At 40.5% G+C, this 7,391-nt stretch overlaps 1 non-coding gene across 1 annotated transcript; it reads right to left on the bottom strand.

Annotated features, from left to right (window-relative positions):
* Window positions 1–1,379: 1,379 nt before the first annotated feature.
* On the bottom strand, window positions 1,380–1,450 carry TRNAS-GCU (transfer RNA serine (anticodon GCU)). Its single transcript has one exon. It is a non-coding gene; the product is annotated as a tRNA-Ser (tRNA).
* Between the last annotated feature and the right edge of the window lie 5,941 nt (window positions 1,451–7,391).

Here is a 7,391-nt window from a genome sequence, read left to right as displayed (position 1 = left end):
TTAACAGGAAATAGGGCCTTTGCAGATGTGACTAGTTGAAGATCAAGAGCTTAAATCATCCTGGATTTAGTGTGGGCCATACATCCAATGACATAAGTCCATATAGGACACACAGGGAGAAGAATGCCATGTGACAACAGAGACAGAGATTGGAGTGATGCATCTTACAAACCAAGGATGGCCTACGGCCACCAGCAGCCAGGAGGAAGCAAGGTATGCGTTCTCCCTCAGAGCCTCAGAAGGAACTCACTCTGCTGGCACCTTGATTTTGGAGTTCTAGCCTCCTGAACTGAGAAAGAATAGATTTCTGTTGTTTCAAACCACCAAGTTTATGGTTGTTACTGACGGCAGAAATTCATACAGCCTACAAGTTTCATTGAAAGAAAGATTCAGCTGCAAAAGACATTTAAAAATTTTTAAGTCCAGGGTGGGCAACGGTGGCTCAGTGGCAGAGTTCTCGCCTGCCATGCTGGAGAACCAGGTTTGACTCCCAGTGCCTGCCCATGTAAAAATAATAATAAATAATAAAAATTATAACTTTTAAGTCCAGTAATGGAATAAACCCTGCCCCAAGGAGAGACTCATCCTCTGGACAGTTCAAACAAGGAAAAATGTAGAACTAGTTGATACTGGGCATGAAGCAAGGGCAGTAGAAGGGACACTTGGAAGGGAGAAACATGGTACAGAGTCTTAACCAAGGCCATGACCCCTGAGTTAGACTTTGGTCCAACCTTCCAGCAGGAAGGCCAGACCTCCAGACACCAACTTTCTGCCCAGAAACAGATGTTGTGACACCCTTTATCTGGGTCATCATGAGCTGGGGACTCAGTTACTCTTGGCCACATGGGCAAACTCCGCTGCTGGGAAGCTGCAGGCTGGCTGCAGTCAGCCAGGAGGCACAGGACATCATTATTTTGTTCCTGATGTCAGTTTGATGTAGCACTCTGATTGGTGTTCTCACACATCCTCAGTTGCTTAGCATCTTTATTTTGTGCAAAAGAAAAGAAAAGGAATGCCTTCTGGGTGAATTAGGCACTCTTCCCTCTATCTGAAATGACCTGTATGACCTCCAAGCCACTGGCAAACAGTAAGCACTATTATTGCATATACCATCACATCCCTGCTTGCTGAAGGACATTCACAGTTAATTAGTCAACAGCTTACACTTTTCAGGAGTGTATAGTAATCTCCAGTTTTGTTTTGGTGGATTTTTTTTGAGAGTCGTTTCTTTCTTTCTTTTTTTTTGGTATGCTGTCTGTCAGGAGTCACATTTCATTCTTTTTCCATGTGAGTATCCCATTACTGCAGCACCATTTGTGGAATTTTTGTTGTTTGTTTTAGCTTTGTTTGTTTTGTTTATTTGTTGGTTTTTTAGAAAGTGCATGGGCCGGGAATTGAACCCGGGTCTCCCGCATAGCAGGTGAGAATTCTACCACTGAACTACCCTCGCACCCCCGAGAATCATTTCTTTTTATTGGGGTAAAATTCACATAATACAAAATTCACCATTGTAACTATTTTAAATATGTATGAGTTGGTGATTTCCAGTACATTCGCAATGTTGCACAACCATCACTATCTAATTACAGAACATTTTCATCACCCTAGGAAGGAATCTTATACCCATCAAGCAGTCAAGCTTTTCCCAGCCCCTGACAATTTCTAATCTGCTTTCAATGGCTATGGATTTGCCTATTCTGGACGGTTCATATAAATGGAATCCTACAACACATGGCCTTTTGTAACTACGTTCTTTCACATAAATGGCTTTCAAGTTTCCATGTTGTAGCAAGTTTACCAGTAAATCATTCCTATTTATGGCTGAATAATATCCCTTTGTATCTATATGCCATATTGTGTTTATCCATTCATTGGTTAATGGGCATGATAGTTATTTCCACTTTCTGGCTATTGTGAGAAATGCTGGTGTAAATATCTGTGTATGACTTTGTTTTCAACTCTCCTGTGTATATATTTCAGATTGGAATTACTTAGTGATGGTGTATTATAATCCTTTTAATATGCTGCTGGATTGAGTTTCCTAGCATTTTGTTGAGGATTTTTGCATGTGTACTTGTTAGGGACACTGGTCTGTAGTTTTTCTTTCTGCTCTCCAACTTAATTCAAGAATAAATATTATCCCTGTTAATGCTTGAGTCTACACTTTCATCATTAGATGTGATCTAATTTTTTCGTTAATTATAAGAAAAACTCAGTGACTGTCTATGAGTTTTTCTGTAGAAACAAAAAGATGTGGTGACAAAATGGAAAGTGATTACGTTTCTACCATGCTAACAGAATGGAAATGTACCTGTTAGGGTAAGGATACTGCTATAACAAATAAGCCCAAAAAATGTACAATGACTAAACACAACAAAAATTACTTCTTCTCAAACAACAGTACTGGGTATATGGACAGGTTGACCCACAATTATTCAGGGATGCAGACTGATGGAAGAACTGCTATCCCCAACATGTGGTCTTCCAAGGCTGCAGTAAGGGTGTCTCCATTCCAGCCAGCTGGAAGAAGGAAAAAGCATGGAGAGGAGGTGACATCAGCAAGACGGTGGACTGAGATGCTCCAGGGTTATATTCTCCCATAGGAGCATTAAACAGTGAGAAAAACTGGCAGAATCATCATTCTCAGAGCTCCAGAAAACAAAGAGTTGTGGTAAAAGGGCAAGCACCAAATCAACAAAAAGACAACTTATAAGCACTGGAAAACTCATGTGCTTTTGCTGACCTTTCTCCCATCCCCTCACCAGCTCAGTATGGCATCAGCCCCTGTTCTCAGTGGGGTCCTCGGTCCCATTTTGGAAGGAGCAGAGTAAATCCTTGTGCACATACTAGGGTGCATGTATGTCTGTGCTAATCTAGCTGGTGGCAGCCTAAAGGACTAAACCGGAACACTCACTGCAGGCTCACTTTCCCAGAACTTGCCCTACAAACAGAGGTTGCTGGCAGGAAAGCTTGCATATTGAAGACCGGATAATTTGTGGTTCCTAGGGAAGAGCATGTGGGAAATACAATTTCCTAGGGGAAAGGGGACATTCAGATCCACGTAAACTGGGGAATTCCTAGGAGCATGCACAGGTGCCTGGGCAAGACACATGCTTAGAAAAGACTGGAGTGGACCCTATGCTTTAATACCAGGATTAAATTCATTACTAAGCAGGCTAAGCTCTGTGGAGAGCACTCTCATAGGACAGTTTGCAAAGACTGGAGAAGGTGTGGAGGGTTTTTTTGTTTGTTTTTTGGGTGTGTTTTTTTTATAGTCGTTAGCTCCCGGCATTCAAGGAAATCCCTGTCATAACAGTAATTGGATACAAGCTTAAGGATCAGATGCCCCAGTGATTACATTAATATATCAAAATGTCCATTACAAGACAGGCAAAGAAACAGGAACAATAGCCAATGCAAGGAAGCAAAATAAAGCATTAGAAACCATCAATGAAGAGGATAGGACCTTATATATATATGCCAGACAGAAACTTGTTTTATAAAATTGTCCTAAATATGCTCAAAGAGCTAAAGGAAAAGAGGGACAATGAAGTGAAAGTAATCAGAAAAATTAGAGATGAAAACAAGTGATTATCAATAATGAGACATAAATCATTAAAGGAACAAAACAGCACTGAAGAATCTAATAATGAAGGAGAAAATACCCAAACGGATGTTACTGGGACAATGGGGAAAAATGGAATATAGACTGTATGTTAAATTTGTTGAACTTGATAGCTATGTTTAATGAAATTATATAAGGGCATTTCCTTATTCTTAGGAAATATACATGAAAATATTAAATGTTCAGGGGGCATGATATATGCAATCTACTCTTAAGTGTTTAGAAAACATAGAGATACACATAGATAGATTGATAGATAACGATGATAGATGATAGATGGAGAGATAGATAATTGGTTGCTGAAAGATAAAGAGGGAAATCATAGAATGATATAACAAATGTGACAAAATGCTAAACTTAGTAAATTTGGGTATGCAGATGGGGGTATTTTGGAGTTCTCTGTATCAGTTTTTGTGTTATTTTTCCAACTTTCCTGTAAGTTTGAAATTATTTCATATAAAATTTTTGTAAAGCATGGAGAAGTTTATGAACCAGGCTGTTTTAGTTTCCCAGGCTGCTGAAAGCAGGTACCATGGAATGGGTTCAGCTTATGCAAATGGGAATTTTTTCATGTTTTTTTTAAAACATTTTTTATTGTGAAATATAACATATATACAGAAGAGTGATACATTTCAAACTACAGTTTAACAAGTAGTTTTACAGTAAATTTCAAAATATAGTATGGGTCACAGTTCAACAATTTCAGGTATTTTCTTCGGGCAAACAAACGGGAATTTATTCGCTTATAATTAGAGTTTGGGGAAATGGCCACACCCAGGCGTCATCAAGGTGGTGCTTTCTTCCCAAAGACTGGCTGCTGGCAATCCTTGGCTCCTCTGCCACATGGCAAGGCACATGGCAGCATCTGCTGGTCTCTCTCTTCTCTTCTGGCCTTTGTTGCTTTCAGCTTCTGTGGCTTTCTCTCTGCGTCTCCATTTCATTCCACTTAATAAAGGACTGCAGCGAGAGGATTAAGACCCATCCTGGCGGAGGCTGGTCAGACCTTAACTGAAGTAGCTTCATCAGAAGGTCCTGCTTACAGTGGGTCCACACCCGCAGGAATGGATTGGATTTAAGAGCCTGTTTTCCTGGGGTGCAACCAGCTTCCCACCACTGCCCAACTCCAGAAGCAGTGCCCGTCACCTCTGCCCACACTCCCTGGGCAGGAACTCAGTCACACGGCCACATCTAACTGCAAGTGAGGCCGGGAAATGCAGGCGAGCTGCGTGCCCTGGATGAAGATGGCATGCTCGAAAAAGACATTACATAATATATAGAAGAATAAGGTGAATTTTTCTACACACACATACACACAATGTGGAAACAATTGCTCTCTGAATCCACAGTATGAGTATATTTGGAACGGGGCCACTGAGCAGAAAATGTTCCAGGAGAATAGTAGCCAACATCAAACAAAATACTAGTAACAAGACTAATTTGGAACCAAGCAATTGGACTCAACACACCTCATTATTTCACTTCTAGCTCCTCCCCTGCCCATCCCCATTCCCCCAACCCTATGGCCACCCCACACTCCAACTCCATGCCTTAGATGCCTTTTTTAATAGGAAAATGGGTTATAATAATTTTATAGAGAGTGATAAGTTAGACAATATGTTGTGAGACTAGCATGGGCATATAAAAAGGGGTTCAGGCAAGCTAACAAAACTGCTGTGCATCTTAATTCCGTGTGAAGTGAGTTTGCATAATTTACTTATGGATTAGGAGAAATTGTCAAGAGGAAAAAATAGTTCTGTTATATAAAATATCAGTGTAAAATGTGCTAAACAGTAAGAAACTTAGTTATCTTCTGGTCTACTTTAAAAGGAAATAATTTGTTACCAAATGCACACAAAGGATTCAAAGAAGAAGGCATATCAATAAATATAATCCTAGAGGGAAAGGGAGACAATATAAATACATCAATTATCAGGCTAAGTTTTGTAAAACAAATCACCATTATATTGGGGCAACATATATATAACATAAAATTTGCCATTTCAGCCTTTTTAAAGTGTGCCATTCGGTGGCATGGATTAACTTTACAATGCTGTACTCCCATTACCAGAACTTTTTTCCATTTCTCAAAACAGAAACTCTGTATTCTTTCAGCAATAACTCCCCCCCTGCCCCCTGCAGACACTGGTAGCCTCCAGTCTACTTCTGTCTCTGTGAATCTTCTAATTATAGATATATACAATCTACTAAGGGAAAGAAGCCAGACACAAAACAGCAGGTATTGTATATACAATCATGCAATTGTATGGTGATATTCCCTTATACTAAGACATATTCCCTTAGTATAATGTCTTCAAGATTCAACCACATCGAAGCAGGCATCAGAACTGCATTCCTTTTGATGGCCGAGCAGCATTCCACTGGATATGGCACATTTTGTTCATCCATTTATCGATAGATGGGCATTTGGGTTGTTACCAACTTTTGGCTATTGTGAATGTCATGAGTACTGTGTGTACAAATATCTGTTTGAGTCTTTCTTTAAATTCTTTGGGATATATACCTAGTGGAATTGCTGGGTCATATGGTAATCCTATGTTGAACTTTTTGAGGAACTACCAAACTATCTTCCTCAACATCTGCCCCATTTTACATTCCCACCAGGAATGCACAAGAGTTTCAAAATTTCTACATTCTCACCAACACTTCTCATTTTTCATTCTGTAATAGCCATTCTAGTGAGTGTGAAATGGGATCTCATTACGTTTTTTTTTCTTTTTATTATTTATTTTCTCTTCACTGTGGTTTTGATTTGCATTTCCCTAATGTCTAATGATGCATCTTTTCATGTGTGTACTGGCCATTTGTATGTCCTCTTTGGAGAAATTTCTATTCAAGTCTTTTGCCCATTTGTTAATTGGGTTGGTTGTCTCTTGCCATTTTTGAGCAAGAATGATGGATTTGGGGCATATTTATAGGAAGGGGAGCACTAGACATCAGACAAAGCAGAAATCCCAAAATATCTGTCTCATCTTTAAAAACCTGCAGAAAGCACAGGCTATCCCTTCACCTGTTTGGTTGTTAAGTAAATGCTTATTTAGGCTAAGGGTCATTGTCACACTTTCTGAAGCCACCACACATGGCAAACTAGGCTTAGAAAGACGCTGTTCTGATTCTCCCAAGCTCAGTGCAGTAGCTTCTTCTACCATGGGTGGGCCATGGTGGCTCATGGCAGAGTTCTCACCTGCCATACCCAAGACCCGGGTTTGATTCCAGGTGCCTGCCCATGCAAAAAAATAAACAACAACAACAAAAAGATATCACTCCTTACATAGCAACCATTTAAAGTCAGGACCATGAAAAGGATCTAGGGCATTAGTGGGGTTCAGTATGTACCCCCACTAGCAGAACCTGGCATGTTAGGGACACCTACCAGGATCTTTATTCCTTTGAAGATTCCGACAGCCTCCTGGGGAAGAGGTAAAGGGACACGCTAAGAATCATGCCCTTGAGATTAAGACTCTCAGGGAAAGAAGGTGGCCGGAGAGCATCCCACCCTCTGGCCTCCCAGAGACGATGCTTGGGGAGGTCCTCTCAGACGACTGGCTGGCTTTCTAGAGTGGCTGCTGCAGACTGGCAGTCCAAGGGCAAACCACTACCCTTAGTCACGGATTGTTTGGTTTGCATAAAGTTTCTTTTAAAATTAGCTCCCAAGGTTTAAAGATGGAGTTATTTCACACACACAGAAATTCCAGATTTACGGCTTCTTTAAAAACTGCAGCGCTCAGGCACCAATGAGCCCCTGTCT

The sequence above is a fragment of the Tamandua tetradactyla genome, chromosome 11 (genome assembly GCF_023851605.1).
Source record: "Tamandua tetradactyla isolate mTamTet1 chromosome 11, mTamTet1.pri, whole genome shotgun sequence".
Taxonomy (NCBI): domain Eukaryota; kingdom Metazoa; phylum Chordata; class Mammalia; order Pilosa; family Myrmecophagidae; genus Tamandua; species Tamandua tetradactyla.
The sequence above is the reverse complement of the archived record's forward strand: the minus strand, read 5'-3'. Positions and strand labels throughout refer to the sequence as shown.